The following is a 15,387-nucleotide window of genomic DNA, read 5'->3' as shown; positions in this document are numbered from 1 at the left end:
GTTACGCAGAAAGTCACTTGTAATTTGTGTAGAGATTGTAAGGGATATTGACTACCTGTTTCAACAAACTAATCGGTAGCAATTTTGTAGATGCAGCCATGCCAGTATCTTATGGTCAGCAACCCAAACATAATCTGTTTTTTGGTTTTTTGTTTTTTTTTTGGTTTTTTTTTTTTTGTATGTTAAGTTGCTCTTGAACTTTTCTGTCTCGGATATCTTACCTCTTGCGCCCTGTTAGCTCCTAAGGTCTTGGCAGATGCCTTTTAATACTTTTTAACTCCAGCTTAAAAGTTTTGTAGTTTGTGTTTGCCACATTCTCCCGTTACTATGTTGAGCTGTTTGGAAAAAATCGTAAGTTCTCATTAGAAGAAGAAAATATTTAAATCTGCAGCTGTTATCAGGCACTCAGACAGAAGTAGCTCTTTGAAAGAAATATTTTGAACATGCCTTGACAGATGCAAACCTGCTTGCTGTATGTATGAAAGAGTTCGTTGTGTGCTCGAGGCATATAATAAGGCAAAAACAAGTATTTTGCATAGCCTAGAAGAAAAATCCTAACTATGCTGTGGTGGGCCAGCCTAGCTACAGTACTTGAATCTTCAGTTTGGTGGATGTCTTATATACTCTGAAAAAGACTGCACAAGCAGTAAGGAAAAGAACAAGCCTTACTTTCCACACATTCTAGGCTGTAGAGTAAGCACTTCCAGGAAATAGCTTGTAATCTTCTCCTACCCAGCCTGGCTTTTCCGCATAAATCTGTGGGTCAGAGTCCTGCTCAGCGACACAGACCTGTTCCTATCTCGAGGAAAGGCAGGAGGGTCTCAGTGTGGAGACCTGCTGGTATCTGAGTGCTCTTCCAAGGCTTTGTGTTTCTGCCTCTAGAGGGCTCGCTCTTTCCTTTGGCCAATGCAAAACAAAGGGCATAGAAGATACGTGACGCTGTTCAGCACCAGAAGTTGCTCAAGGGAGCCCGCGGCGTGCTGTGTCATTCCCGTAATACTGCAGTTAGCCGCTGGAAAGCTGAGCCAGAAAAAAATTCTTTGCATTGTGACGCCTTTCCAGCTGCACATCTTTTAAGAAGTTGCAGCGGTTCGGACACCAATCCTGTGTTTTGTTTCCTTGCTGGCTAAAATTCAAGTTGTTGGTTCAGGCTGGGATGCAGCTTGTCCAGCACATGGCCAACAGCAGTAATCTGGGGAGAGTGCAAAAAGCCAGGAGAGAGGTAATTCATATAACTGGGGTGAGACAACTGCGGGTTAGAATAATGTTCTTTTTTGCATCTCTTAGATGAGATTAAAAAAAGTCATCGTGTTTCTCCTTATATGAAGTATAAAAGATATCTGTGTGCGTGTGCTTATCAGCCTATCTAAGAGGCCTTTCTTTTAGTTGAGTTCAGCTCCTTTACAAAAGCAAGTTCTGGTGTCAGCACAGGGAAAGAAAAACAACAGCGCAACAATGGAGCAGGAGACACTTCAAGCTTTCTGTACAATTAATTACAGTAATTTAAAAATCTTGTGCAAAGTCTGTGCTTGAAGAAGTTCTAAGTTACAATTAAGCCAAGCTGCTAATGATAGATCTAATTGTTGGGTTACATACAGGCGCAGGTAACACAAGTTGGGCCACTGACATCAGAGATTTCACCTAATTGCTTTCTGTTGATGCTTCTAATTCCACACAGCTGTTCCAGCAGCTGGAATGACCGGCACGAGGTAAGCCTGGATGACCATCAAGAGTTTGCCCTGGCAAACTTAACTGTCCAAATGTCGCTGGTCTTTAAAGGTACCATGTCCTTACTCTGTTGGCTCTCCAAAGCTTCTGGGGAACACTGCTTCTTTAGCACCCCCAGCACCAAGGGACTTGAGATGGGAGAAAGAATTAGATGCTCTGCAAAGTATCCCTTTCTATAATGGCAGTCAGGTGAAATCTCACGTGTTTCTGAAGAAACAAAATGTGCAGTTGAGGCAAAGGTCACATTCAGCAGTTGTCAGGCTTTGTTGTGGTATTGGTGAGCATGCTTTTAAAAATGAAAGTGGATCCTTTCTTCTTCTCTCTGTTCCATCTTTCAGAGAATTCTCTTCTCCAAAATATTAGAAATGTTGCATCATGCATGGAAGGACCTTTCTTTTACTGCAGATCTAAGACTGAAAGCCTTGATTGATAAAAGGATACCAAGATAAACATCCGCTCTTGGACATTCACTATTAAGGTTACATATAAAGTCTAAATACAGAGTGCATGGAAGTTAGCAGCCTTCCCGCTGTACAGGGCAGTGTGTAAATACCAGGGGATCTTGAGGAGAGCATTTATGTTCTTATTTTTGGACTGACATTAAAAGCTTTGAAGAATAATTTCATCTAAATTTATTTTTGCACTATATTCTTCCTCATTGTAACACTGAAAAGGTTGTTTCTGTCTTAACTGTAGCATCTCTGTTTTATATTCCAGTTTTGTCTGCTTTCTGAAGTGTAGGAATTAGGGATCTGTACCCTTGGTCTTAAATCTCTTTGTAACTTCTAGCTGTTACTTATTTATTCATTTATGTATTTGGTAGTGCTAGATAGAGATGAGAAAGTGGCTAGCTTTTGCAGAGTAAGAAAGAGAGGATCCGGCAATTTTGCATCTTTTAAGTAGTTTAAGGAAAGGCTGGTGGATAAATCCTGGCAGAAATACTTATGAAAGCTGTTCATTTCTTCCCTCTTCACTTCTTTTAATGATATTTTTGCAAAGGCTTGTCTTTACCTTCAGAAAACTGTCTTTCTAGTATTTTCTTGTTAATGAAATTTTAAGCCAATGAGCTGTTCCCAAATAGTAATAGACCAAGCCAGGATGTGCATTAGCGGGCTAATGGCAGCCATCCTCCCTTGCTGAAGGCAGTGCGTCTCATGGCAGTCCTCTAGGAGTTGGCTGCATCACTTGGAGCACTTAATGTTGGCTCTGCTAAAGCACTTCTTGTCCTCCCATCATCTCCTTTGGGAGACTTCTCTGTTGACTAATAGATCTCACTTGTCAGGAAGCCTTTCCTGTTCTTCAGTCTTACTGATCTGAGTTCCAATACATTTAACTGTAATTTCTTTGACTACTCTTTAATGAAATATTAATAAAGAGAGGCAAAAAGCCATCCCATTTATATTCATATAAAAAATGGGAACTGATCTGTAGTTTGGTCTTCACTGTAAGACTTGCAGAACTAACTGTTCAACGGTGGTAGTTCAGCGCTGCCTGCATACGTTTCAGGCTGATAGCGGCAGGACCTGAAGTTGGCTTGCATAAATCCACCTCCAGATAAAACTATTGGACTTGCAATCTGTCAGGGACCGGTCTGTGTGTGTGCCTGCGACGTGCGCAGAAGCTGGCAGCTACTGAAAGCAAAGCTGACCTTCCTGGGGCTCCTGGGACGTTTGCGAGGCGGCACAGCGCGCTGGTTGAGATGTCGTGGGTGTGGGAGGGGAAGCACCGGGGCGACGTGCTGTGCTGCGAGGAGGATGGTGTCGGTGGGCAGCAGCCTGCATGGCTCCATGCCGTACGGTGGAAGCTGCTTGCAGCCGGCGTTGCCACCAAGAGATGCTGGTGTGCAGGAAGCAGCTGGGAGAGGTTTGCACAAGGACTTGTTGTTTGGTTGCTCACATTATATCAGTGTTTGGGCTATTGAAAGGGATTTGGCCTTTGGGTCTTGCTTGCATCTCTATTTATTTTTGCCCATTCGCAGTTCTCTTTGTGAATGCCAATTTTCTGAGTCACTCAGAATGATTCCTGCCTTCATTAGGGATTCCTTCCAGCTTCCCTTTAACTGCCTGTAGGCTGCTGCCTGCCCCTGCCTCCCCCTGTGCACTTGGCTGTATGGATTTAGCTCTCAGTATTCTGTAACTCGTCTCCTGCAGCTCCGGCAGCTGAATACCTTCATCCACATGGAACTGCACTGTACCTTTGGCTCTTTGCACAGTTTGCATTCTCCACCTGACCTGTTCTGTGCCATCCCTGCAACTTCTGGCATTTAAGGTGTGGTATGAGGCCATAGTTTATTTCAGGCCTACAGTAGCTGCACTTGAGGCTATTCAAGTGAAATGGTTAAACCAGGAAACTGAGCATCCGGATCCTTTAATCTCTTTCTGTTACACTGTGTCCTTCTGTGTCATCCTGGATAAACCCATTTTACCTACTGGTGTCTTTATTTCTGTGATATTCCTTAGTGTTTAAATTGCCTGTGATATCTACACCACACAAACAGGACTGCTTTTTTAGAAACCTAAATTAAAAGATGCAATATAAATAAGAAGTAATCGTATGCTCTTTAATGGGTATTCTTACGTGAGATGCTGACCTCTGTGGTACTCAAAAGCTTGTCTACATGAAATCAAAAAATCAATAAGGAAAATAACCTGGGATGGAGGATGGGTCTCTAATTGCAGCACCGAGTGTCAATAGAGTAGATGTCTTAATGCTGTTTAATCACTGTCCATAATGGTATTCAAAAAATGTACATTTGCTGTAGCTTTTTCAAAGTCCAGATGAGCTGCTTGGAGCTCTGCTAATGATGCGAATTATTTAACGCTCATTTGTATGCAGTATGCTCCTGCTCTGAAAGTACTTCGCAGAATTCAAGCCAAATTCAGCCTTGCAGCTCCACTGAAGTCAATGCTTGTCTGTGCATCTGTTGATTGTTTTTCTTCCTTTTTTTTTTTCCTTCCTTGAAGAGTTATTTTCTTGTTGCACTAATTTTATTTTCTTAAAGGTATTTTCTGCAATGGGTTTGTAGTCACCCCTCCCCAGTAAAATAGCTGCAAGTACAAATGCAGTTCTATTGATTCTCCCATCTCCTTCGTAAGCCCTACAAATGAGGACAAGCGATGCAGAAAATAGCGTTTTGTGTTCTTTCCTTTATACTACTTTGCACCTCCTAGGCACAGTTTTGGTGATACATGGCACTTTTCCTAAAAAATGTCCTGCAAAGAATCTCTGCCTGCCATCTGACGTATCCAAGAAACTGAGTTCCTGTCTGTTGCCTATTTCTGGATTAACCCAACATGAACTGATGAAGGCCCAGGACATGCACAATTAAGCAGGTTAGTTATGCTCAGCCATAACAACGCCAGGATGCACCTTGTTATGGCTGACAGCAATATGGTAACGGAGTCTGAAATGATATGTAGAATAAAATTAGCTGCTGGAAGGGAGAACAGGCATTCGTACTTCAGATATATATCTTAGTATTTGACTTTATAACTGAAATATTCCTTTAATGTAGTTTTTAACTTGACCCAGCTATGTTTTTAACACACACACTGGGGGTGGTGGGGAAACATCATCTGTGATTGTATCATTCACTCCTCGTGGGTAATGGACAGGGGTGTGATTTTTATCTTACAGCATAGCCCTACAGCTCTACTGCCTGCACAGAGTAAGTGGGAGTAATGGAAAAGCTTCCTTTCTAAATGTACACATCACTAGAATGGGCAGAGATGTTTCTTGTCAGCTCTTAGATATTTGCTGGCTTAGATATTGCAGGGATGAGTGTTGAGATGTGGGAATAATGGGTTCGTTTCCAAGCTGTATGGAGGATGAATCTAGATGCCCTGCTGCCCCATGTTATATAACACTACTATAGTATGTGGCTTCCCCTCTCTACTGCAGCACAGCTCTCCCAGCCTGTGCTCATCGCAATGCACTTTACAACACGGCTCCTCCCCCCGAGCTGCCTGCCATCCCTTCTGGCCCGCATCTCTTCCCTCTCTCCTGCTGGGGCAGCCGTAATCCCCGCAGGAATGTGGCCCACGGCCTCGGGCATGTGACTCCGGAGAGCTTCTGATGGTGAATACAAAGCAGGAAAAAGCAATCTTGTGTCACCTAGCAGTGTAGGAAGGGAAGAGCTGGGCATCTGTGGGCTGTTCGTTGTGCTGTTCGATGTGCGTGGCTGTCCAGCCACCTCATCAGACAGAAAAATAGAGGCTAGACTTTTCGGCTGCATGTGTTGTTTCCTTGTCCATTGTGTCTGGGTGATGTATTCTCTGCCTGTGGTTTTAATAAATGTCTTTCTAAACTACTTTCAGCTTCAGTTGCCTTTGGGATAGCTCATTCCAACTCAGCTGCTTCAGTGTGCTAAGATGTTAAGTTAGTTATGTGGAAAAGGGGAAAAAAGAAAACTCCATGTAAAACATCTGAGGAAGCTGTAGCTGTATCTCTGTGAAGCTGCTGTATGCTACCGAATCCTCACCTGACCTCACAAAGCGCTGCCACTTGGTCACATTAACACCTCCTCCTTTTTGCATTTGTGTCTACAGAACGCGCAGAAGTATTTGCCATGAGAATCCCAAACCACTGCTAGGACCCAAGCTTGTGTTGGATTCTAATAAGCCTTTGCAGGTAGGGTGTTGCTGCGTTATAGAGTATAGAGAAACACAAATTTCAACAATTCCAAACAATTTCTGTGTGTGGAAACTGAGTTTTGTTCTACGTAGTAAGCACCCATCTTAACCCTGCTGGAGCAGAACAGCCCTTTTTCTAGCAGAAACCAGAGCTGTTGTTGATTAACGTCTTGCTGAAAACTAAGTCTTTGCCATCTGTTCCGCCCCCTCACTACGAATGCCACTCTCATTATGTTGATTATGTAATTAAAAATGAAAATATATTTTGGTAGAGTGCTGCATAAGCATCTGTGCTTATTCTTCTGTTCCTATTCACTGCCTCCTGCCCCATCTCATACAGAAGGGAAAAGACAACAATTGTTCCACTCGCCAGTGGCTTTATATTGAGGCTGTCGCACTGCCTGCCAGGCTGGAGCACGTCATGGGAGCAGCCACTTGAGCCCTGCTGTGTCTGAGCTGCGGCTCCTTCGGAAACCCCGGCTCTTAGGTTCATGAGAAATCTGTGGCAGGAAGCTGACCCTTAAACTGAGGCTCCTTTAAGTTCTTGTGATGGGTTAACTTGAATCCAGAACGTGAAAAGTGAAGAGAAAGAGGCCTGGTTACTTCATAAGTGATAGTGTGACCTCTGAGATTAGCGGGGCTGCTCATGTTACAAATATGGCCTGTCTATCTAAGCATGGAAGAAGAGAAAGAGAGGAGGGGTAGCCTTCTTGTAAGTGGGTTAGAGCAATTACTGAGGTCTCCTACAGCAAATGAAGTTGTTAGTGTGACTCACGTTCCCTTTCATTCCTCTTGCTGCCAAGTTTTAAGCAGTAACCAGACAGGGAAGAAAAAAAAGAGAAAAGCAACAATGGAGAAGAGTTGAACTGAAACAACCCTTCATTCAGGGTATTGTTTGACGTTTTAGTTCTGATTGTACATAGAGATAAAGGACCTATAAATATCCTGTCTGCTGAAATTCCTTATAGCAATATCGCCTGTCAGCTGAACAAATAGGTTAGGTTCTCTAAATGCTACCTAATTACACATGTAAATATAAATTACTGATTATATCCCTGCACCGCATGGAATGAAGACCTGATCACTGGGAGGGCCATTAATCTCCTGTTTTACTGAGAGATGCCTCAGTCCCAGGAGAGCAAATGGCGCATACAGCTGTTACTGCTGAATCGGTGCAAGTTCCGAGATCAGACTGAACCAAGCAAGGAGATATTTATCTGGCTGATGAGCGTAGATGAAAGCCTCTTCTGATGCTTCTGAAAGTATCTCAGCATTTAGTTCTGTTTAACAAATGGCTGGAAGCTTTTCTACTCTGCTTCAGAGCTTTTAACGAAGCATTGTGATTCCCATTGTGGTCGATTGTTTGACAGTTTTATTATTACTGGGATGCATCGCGTTTTTTAATGTTTGACAGCTGGAGAAAGAAGTATTTTGTGCATTCAAATTTTTAGTACAAAGCTGCTGTTTTCTATTCTGCCTTTGCCTTTGTCTCATTGCTGATGCAAATCAATGAAAGACAGAACTGATGAAATTACATCTGTTTACTTTTTACTTGATAATAATAAGACACAGCCAGCCCTTTGTAAAAGACAGAAATGGGGGATGTGAATGTTTCTACAGTATTTCTATAAGTTGTTTTTTTTTTTCTTACAATATAAAGGCATTTATTTGTTTCTTATGTCTTGATTTATAAGATAATGTGCACTTCCTAATGTATGTGGAATGAGAATGGAGCAATGAATGACAGTCAGCAATGGATTCCACTTGAAAATCTCTAAGCTTGTTATTTTTATTAATTCAACAACACAAATGATCGTAGCACATCGCAAAACAAACACCAAGATAGTTCTGTGCTTTACAGTAGGACTGCCTCTGATCACTGCTGTACATTCATGTACAGCTACGCAAAATCCAGTCCACTGGCTTTGGCTTTATACACACGTGCTTGTCGCAGGGCCCCAGCTTTGATATATTGGTACGATATTGGAAAGAAACAAGCTGCAGAGATCAGATACCCATGGCTGTTTTGGTGAGTAACGTGCATGTCTTGTGGATTGTGTAATGTTTTTTTTTTGGGGGGGGGGATTTGAATGCTTGCCCTAAGAAAGGAGGCCTACATTTGTCTGCCTGATTTGTGCAGCATGCTTGTGTTTTTGCATGTACATTTCTAGATGTTGATAGCTGCAACAGAAAGGTTTTGAGAGAGGTAAAAGGCTGAAAAGAGAGAGGAAGATGATGAGCAGAAGGAAGGTGGTAAGGAAGGCACTTAGACAACTGCTCTCCTGATGACTGCTTCCTGTGTTTTGGCCAGAAAGGGGAAAAGTGCATCAAAGAATGGTAAAGTCAACAGAGGTGTCTGAAGGCTTCTCAGCAGTGGAGCCAAATTTCCCTGCTTCACAGGCAAAGCGAGACTCACGAGTGCTATCACATGGCAGCTGAGCCAAACCTAAAGAATTGCTAGTATCAAAAAGGACAGTCCTGCTGCTCTCTTTTTGTGCAGGTCTGGTGCTTGTCTGACCCTTTGATGAGTATATGCAGCTCAATAAACTTTGAGAAAATGAATTCAGCAAAACAATAGTGAAGCTATCAGCCACGGAAGGGAGGAGGGGCAGACTCTTGCAAGAGTCAAAACTGGAACTGCAGTGGTAGGGAGAGATATGGATATCAGATTTTTGCTGCTGATTTGGGGTGTGCTGGAGGATGCCTTGCTGCTACCCTACACTCAGCCTTCCTCTTCATCTCCTAGGTGGTGCCTTCCCTCAGAAGAGGACGTGCTGAATACTGAGTGAGTAAGAAGGATGCCTGGACAGGTGAAGGGAGGTGGCAGTGGCAGTGCACACAGCAGAGGAGGGAACGAATTTCTGCAGGACTGCAGGAGCCCAGGAGGATCTTGCCATGGGTAAGACTAGTGGAAAAGAACTGAGGAGAAAAGAGGATGTGTTCAAAGCGACTGCAGAAAGCTGCTACAACAAGCACTGAGAAAACACTGGAATACAGGGTCCCATTTTGCCAATCTAGCTCTTAAAGGGTTATACTAATGTAACCAGGTAGCGGTTCCTGAAGGAAGAGTCCTGTGTATCTCCCTTATTCAGGCATACATTTATCCAAATTGGGTTTTGACAAGAGGACAGCAGCTGGATTTTTATTATCTGAGACAAGCAGTGATATTAGCTGTTCAGAGTTCATGATGGAAATGTATCTGCATGCTGGCGTGCATCCAGCTGCACTTCACAAAGGTAAATGGGACATGAGAGTGCTGCACTGCTCCCTTTTAATCCATTTGCTGTAGAAGGGGGTACTTTGCCTCTCTGCAGGAAGGCTGGCAGAACTACTGTGCTAATAAACACACATTTCTTGCTGCAGCATATGGGCTTCCCAGATTCATAAACCCAAGCAATTCATAGATGAATTACAATTAAATCCACACACACTTTATTGCAGACTGGTACGAGAGGCATAGGCCAAAGTGTCAGAGCATCTGCTATCTGCTCTCCTGCACATACTGCTTGGCAGAGCACAATCCCTTAATCTTATTCCACCTCCATTAATTGTACCTTCAAAATGAGATGCAGAGTGTCATCCTACAGATGTTTTGCCATGTCCTTCCAAGAGCAGCATTCTCTCCTGCTCTCTCTTTTTCCCTTTCTTTCTTCTTTTTTTCTTTTCTTTCTTTTTTTTTTTTTTAAGCAGCCCTTATTGTCACATAATCAGAAATATTTTTCACTGCTGCTGGTCTTTTTGTCAAAAGATTTCTGGGCCAAAGGTTCACTTTGGCTCTGTTAATGACGGTGGGAAATGAGACATCACATCAAAAAGTTGGTAGAGATGAAGGGCACTGATGGATCCCCACAACAATTTTGTGTCACTTGTACAAGACCCATAGGCTCAGTAATGTAGTAAAATAATGTAGCACTTGATTGCAATGGATGTATTGCACTTATGGAAGGCATCTTATCATGGGGCTCCACATATCTGAAGTAATAACTGCTGATGTCAGGTAAGACAATGGTAATGGAAGCAGATAATTTTCCCATTGTTAAGACGCTATAAATGTCTTAATTACATGAAATTTAGCTAGATCTAGTGCTGGTGGCTGGAGGGAACATCCTTCTGAGGTTCAGCCTTTCTCTTGGTCTGAACAGAGCTATTTAAAGAAGTAAGAATTATATGTAATTATTACCCATCTTGAGTTTCCAGGCAGCAAGGTTACCACATGAAACTGCCATTCAGATGTTCTCATTTGTCCCAGAAAGCTTGAACAAAGATTTATAATCTGCTCTGAACTTAACGAGCCTCCTTCAGCGGTGAAGCCCCATGAGGCACAAGAGCTGTCTTCTGCACAGCTGTATAGCTACCTAACACAGTGCTTACTCTCTTATGGATGTAGTAGACAACTTGTGTTTGGCCACTACCCCATGTTCCTGTCAGTCACAGGCTAAGTTCTAGCCTCTATTACAAGAACATCCTAAACCAGTCTGCAATTTGTATTTCCTTGCCAAAGATCTTATCTGCTGCGGGTGCAAGTTGCACCAGAAAGGTTGCTGGTGTTGAAAAATGTGCACTCCTCTGCTCTGCAGCTCTGCCTTGTCAGGCTGGGTTAACTTACCTACAAGAGCTGGACTGAGCTGTCCTGTGAGAAAGTTCATGTAGCAAGGCATTGCTCTGATCATTGGGCACCTCAGAACTTGCAGTTTATTGTTCTTAGGAGCAGGCTGTGCTTTTACCATCATCATGTCAGGCTCTGTGCTGCATTTCTGCAGAAGTTCATGCTTTGTATTCCTATGTTTGCAAAAATGACAAATACTGAGAGTAAAAATTTATTCAAAGTAATCCTATTTATATATTTACAGGAAAAAAAAATGTATGTCAGGGATCCAATGACCCTGTGAGAGATGTGGTGTGGATTTCAGTGGGATGTGGATTGGGCCCCAAAAGCTGCTGGTCTCAGTCCCCTGATACTATCATGAAAACTTTCCGTTTACAGCAACAGATGCCACAGGGGGTTGTATATTTGGATATTATTAATTCTTTCCTTAGGAGTGTTTATTAACAAATGCTTGCAAGTTGTATGATGTGGTGTGGTGTAAACAGGAAGCACTCCAAGGTATTGCGTTGCCCATGTAATGCAACACATATTCCAACAGCTTGGCTTTTTTTTCAAAATACTGCGACACCACTTCCTTCAAGAAACCTCTCCTGTCTGCATATCTTATTTCTGCTGTAGACATGCAAAGCTGCAAAAGAACCAATTGTTTTAAAAATGAATGTTGATTTGCCAAACGGGGAACCGATGTCTGCAACTTATATCCCATCTTTAAAGTTATGCAATCCAGACTCTTTGGGTGCTCTGATCAGTGGATTGAACAAAGCACAAGAGAAGAGGCTGCCACCTTTCCTCCTGCAGCATAGTGCCGCTTGGAGAGCAGCGATGCAGACTGCCCTGCAGGCATTGCAGCACATCTCAGCCCCAAACCTGGGGCAGTGCCTCTTCCTCTTCTGCACTCTGTGACAGCAGGCTGGGCTCTGTCTGGTGCAGGGGAACAGCTATTCCATTTCCAGCCAGCTCTTGTTGTCTGCCAAGAGCAGCAATGGGAAAGCTAAGGGTGACCATTAATATGTGGAAACTTTATAATCAGAATAACAGTGCTGAGGCCTCCAAGCTGTCTAATAAAGGCTCCATGCTCTTGTTGTGTGATGCACCAGTGTTGTCTGTATTCTGAACCCTGGTAGCTTTTATATGAGCATCTCAGAATCCCATTGGCACAGTTTCCTATGCCTTGTTCAGCCAGTGCTATGTACAACAGGAGCAGACAGTGGGGAATTACACTTGTGCCACCACAAAATCATGGTTGTTATAAACCAAAACGACTGGTAAGAACATCACCTGGAATGAAGTTCTAGCGGCTCTGTTTTGAAGGTTTGATGTCATTTCCCAAACTGGTTCTCAGTGAAGGTGCTTCTGTGTCTGCCCCAAGCGCAGATGCAATTGGGCTGATACCAGGACTGATGCTTTCTCCTCTATCCTCACATCAATCAATCTCTTCATCACATGTACTCCCTTGATTTCTTAACTATGAGTGAGAAAGAATGAAAATGAAACTGCTGCAATATCTGGACCACATAAAACCCCAATAATCCTGTGTCTACATCCTTTAACTTCTGCTTTATTGGAGGCATCCCTTGTCCAGCATGAAGCTGAACTGAGAGAGAGTGGGGGAAACAGACGGCGTATTTTAAGTATTTGTAAATCGTGAGCCTTGTGAGGTTTTGTAATAATCTTACTGCCTGTTTTGTATTTTCATGTATTTGTCTAGCAAATGATGACATCAGAAACGGAGAGATCAGGAGGCTGATAACACACACTAAGTCTGTTCTGTAAAATCTCAATAGCCTTTTGGTGCATGGAGCTGTGGCACACGCAAACTGTGATTGCACTGACATCCTCATAAGTCTGTGCAAACACTGCCTATGCATGTGTTTTGTCACTAGGATAACTTTGGTTCAACACTTGCATCATCCACAGCTTGTTTACAAAATTTGAAGTCTTGAACAAAGTGGAGCTGCTTCATGAGGAGAAGCTGGTTTTCAAAAGGTACAAGCTCCAGATAAGTGAGGACAAGTGAAGCACACAACAATATAGAAATCATTCAGTTTTACTGCAGCCAACTGAGGCGGAGTGTGCTTTGAAGCTGGGAAATTTCCATTACTGAAGTGCAGGACAGTGCCTGGATACTGCTGCTACTGCAGCTGAGAAATAAAAGCAACTTAATTTAACATAGCAGCAAAATGTCAGTACGTTAATTACAATTGTTAGAGTTTTATAAGATTGTAAGGATGCCGTAAAATTGATTCCTTCTAGAATATTTAGAATATAATTGTAAATGACTTCTATAAATATGAAGAGCGTTAAAAGGACTTGAAATTGCACCTAAGCTTTCAAGCTGTATCATATTTGTGGACCTCAGATCTGACAAGAATGTGACACTACAGCCCCTACAAGTGACAATGTGACAGTGGCAGAACGATATCCAATGTGAGATCAAGGTTGTTACGGACAGCATAGTTCTGCAGTTAATAAATGTTCTTGCTCTCTGTGGCATGCTCAAAACAAATATAGCTATCTGTTTACCACTTTTAGTCCATAATCTATAAACCACCATAAGCTTCCTGTAAAGTCAGTCAGAATGCTGAGCAGGGAAGAAACAAATACTGGGGGCAAAAAAAAAAAAGTAAGTTTGTTTTGGCATCAAATTGCCCCGCACTTCGGGCAAGATACTGCTTTTAACTTCCCAATGGCATAAAATTACAGAGATTCTCATTCACACTGAGGTCACTTTATATTGCCGAAGCAGTGGATGACATTTAAATGAAAATCTGTCCCATGGGCTTTCAGCTATATGTCACTGGTTAAATCAGGCCCAGGTAGGTTCAGATTAGAAGTTATTAGCATCTGATGCTCTTTATGAATCTTAGGATGGTTCCCAGCGGATCAGAGCTCATATCTGAGCAATTTAAGTTTGTGTCACATTCATCACCATGGTTCCTGACTGCCTTAGAAGTTAAAATACATCTTTATAAAATGCCTTACATGTCTTAGTTCTCTTTTTCTTCTCTTCCACACAGAAGCTTGAAGTCTCTTTTTACCCTGTTTCCTAATACAGCCTTCAAACACAAGGCTGCATTTCTGTCTGGAAAAATCTTCTCATTGCTAGTTTTATTTCTATTGGAGGCATGGAAACATTCTCTCCCCTCTGCTTTTCATTATCTGCTATCATTTTGTGGTATCAGCGTCCCCTTAACACAACCCAATATTTCAACCATCAAACTAATAACTTCCTTGAAATACATTTACGTTCTTTCTAGCATTGATGCTTTTACATTTTCTTGCTAAGGTGGAAGACACAGCAAGTGTGGGTAATGGCAGCGTATTTAAATAGGCTGAAAAGCAATTGGTAACATTCCTATCTGGTCTGCCGAATTCAATAACTGCACTGCTTCACTGAAAGGCAGTCATGGCGTTCTGTCACAAGAGGGATTGTTGGCAAAGCACACCACAGCCCTCTGACCTCTCGTTTGGCTCTAATTGGATTAAAGACATTTGGGATTGCAGCATTCATAGGAGTTGAGGGATCTTCCACAACTTCCTGGTCTGCCTGCTTGGTTTCCTTTTCTGTTCTGCCACACCTCAGTGCAGGCAGAAATATCGTCCATACGGCAGCTTCGAATCGATGTCGCTCCTGCAGGTTGTGTTCAAGCTGGATTCCCTGCAGTCGTTGGTTCAGTTTGCCCAGGGCAGATTTACGGAAGTAATCGGAACTGTAACCATCGTTCACTTTTGGAGTGGAGAGCCACGGAAATCCCGCTGGACTTGGTTTCAGGAAATTTAAGTATTTATTCCCATTTACTGCTGTCTAAGTTTCCTGAGAGAAACGAAGCGGTGCTTCGAAGCAGAGCACGCGGGACGCGCGACGCTCAGGGCTGCTAAGCGCAGCAGGACGCGATGCCACCCCGACGGCTCTGCGGGCAGCCGCGCGGAACGGAACGGCCGGGCAGGGCCAGGAGAAACGCCGCGGGGCGGCGGCGGGGAGAGCGCGGGGCAGCGGGACGGCCGCAGCGCGCGCGGAGGAGGCGGCTGAAGCTCGGAGGGGTCGCGGCCCCGCAGAGCCCGCGGGGCAACCGGTCCCGAACGGCCGAACTCGTGAACCGAAGAGCGGCTTCAGGAGGCGCGGAGCCGGGCGCGGAAGCCGGAACTCCGCTGACTACGGAGGCGCGCGGAAAGCCGCTCCGCTACGGGGAGCGACTCTGGGGCCGCGCAAGCCTCGTACCGGCCCGCAGCCCCTCCTCGGACCGCCGCCCGACCCCGCCGTGGCCCCGCCCGGCGCGGGCTCCATTTCCTGCCCCGCCGTCACCTGACGCCTCTAATGGCGCCGCGCGGCCCGCGGTGCCGCCGCGCCCACCACGTGACACCCCGACCACGTGACCCGCGCGCCGCGCCCCTTCCCCGGCGGCTGCGGTTGCCGCAGTCCTA

At 44.0% G+C, this 15,387-nt stretch overlaps 2 long non-coding RNA genes across 3 annotated transcripts in view; one reads left to right on the top strand and one right to left on the bottom strand.

Moving 5' to 3' along the window:
- Positions 1–15,387, bottom strand: part of LOC116228728 (uncharacterized) — a 20,831-nt gene extending 5,444 nt beyond the window's left edge. For both annotated transcript variants that reach the window (XR_016458722.1, XR_016458721.1), the window contains exons 1-3: positions 12,244–15,387; positions 10,966–11,138; positions 222–335 (exon numbers count right to left, since the gene is read on the bottom strand). This is a non-coding gene — a long non-coding RNA (uncharacterized LOC116228728). The remainder of the gene's footprint in view (positions 1–221; positions 336–10,965; positions 11,139–12,243) is intronic.
- On the top strand, positions 371–9,059 carry LOC149915554 (uncharacterized). The gene is made up of 3 exons (XR_016458723.1): positions 371–1,222; positions 4,899–6,357; positions 8,314–9,059. It is a non-coding gene; the product is annotated as an uncharacterized LOC149915554 (long non-coding RNA).

Source organism: Phasianus colchicus, chromosome 18 (genome assembly GCF_987193195.1).
Source record: "Phasianus colchicus chromosome 18, bPhaCol1.hap1.1, whole genome shotgun sequence".
In the NCBI taxonomy this organism is placed as follows: domain Eukaryota; kingdom Metazoa; phylum Chordata; class Aves; order Galliformes; family Phasianidae; genus Phasianus; species Phasianus colchicus.
This window is presented reverse-complemented; position numbering and strand designations above follow the sequence as displayed.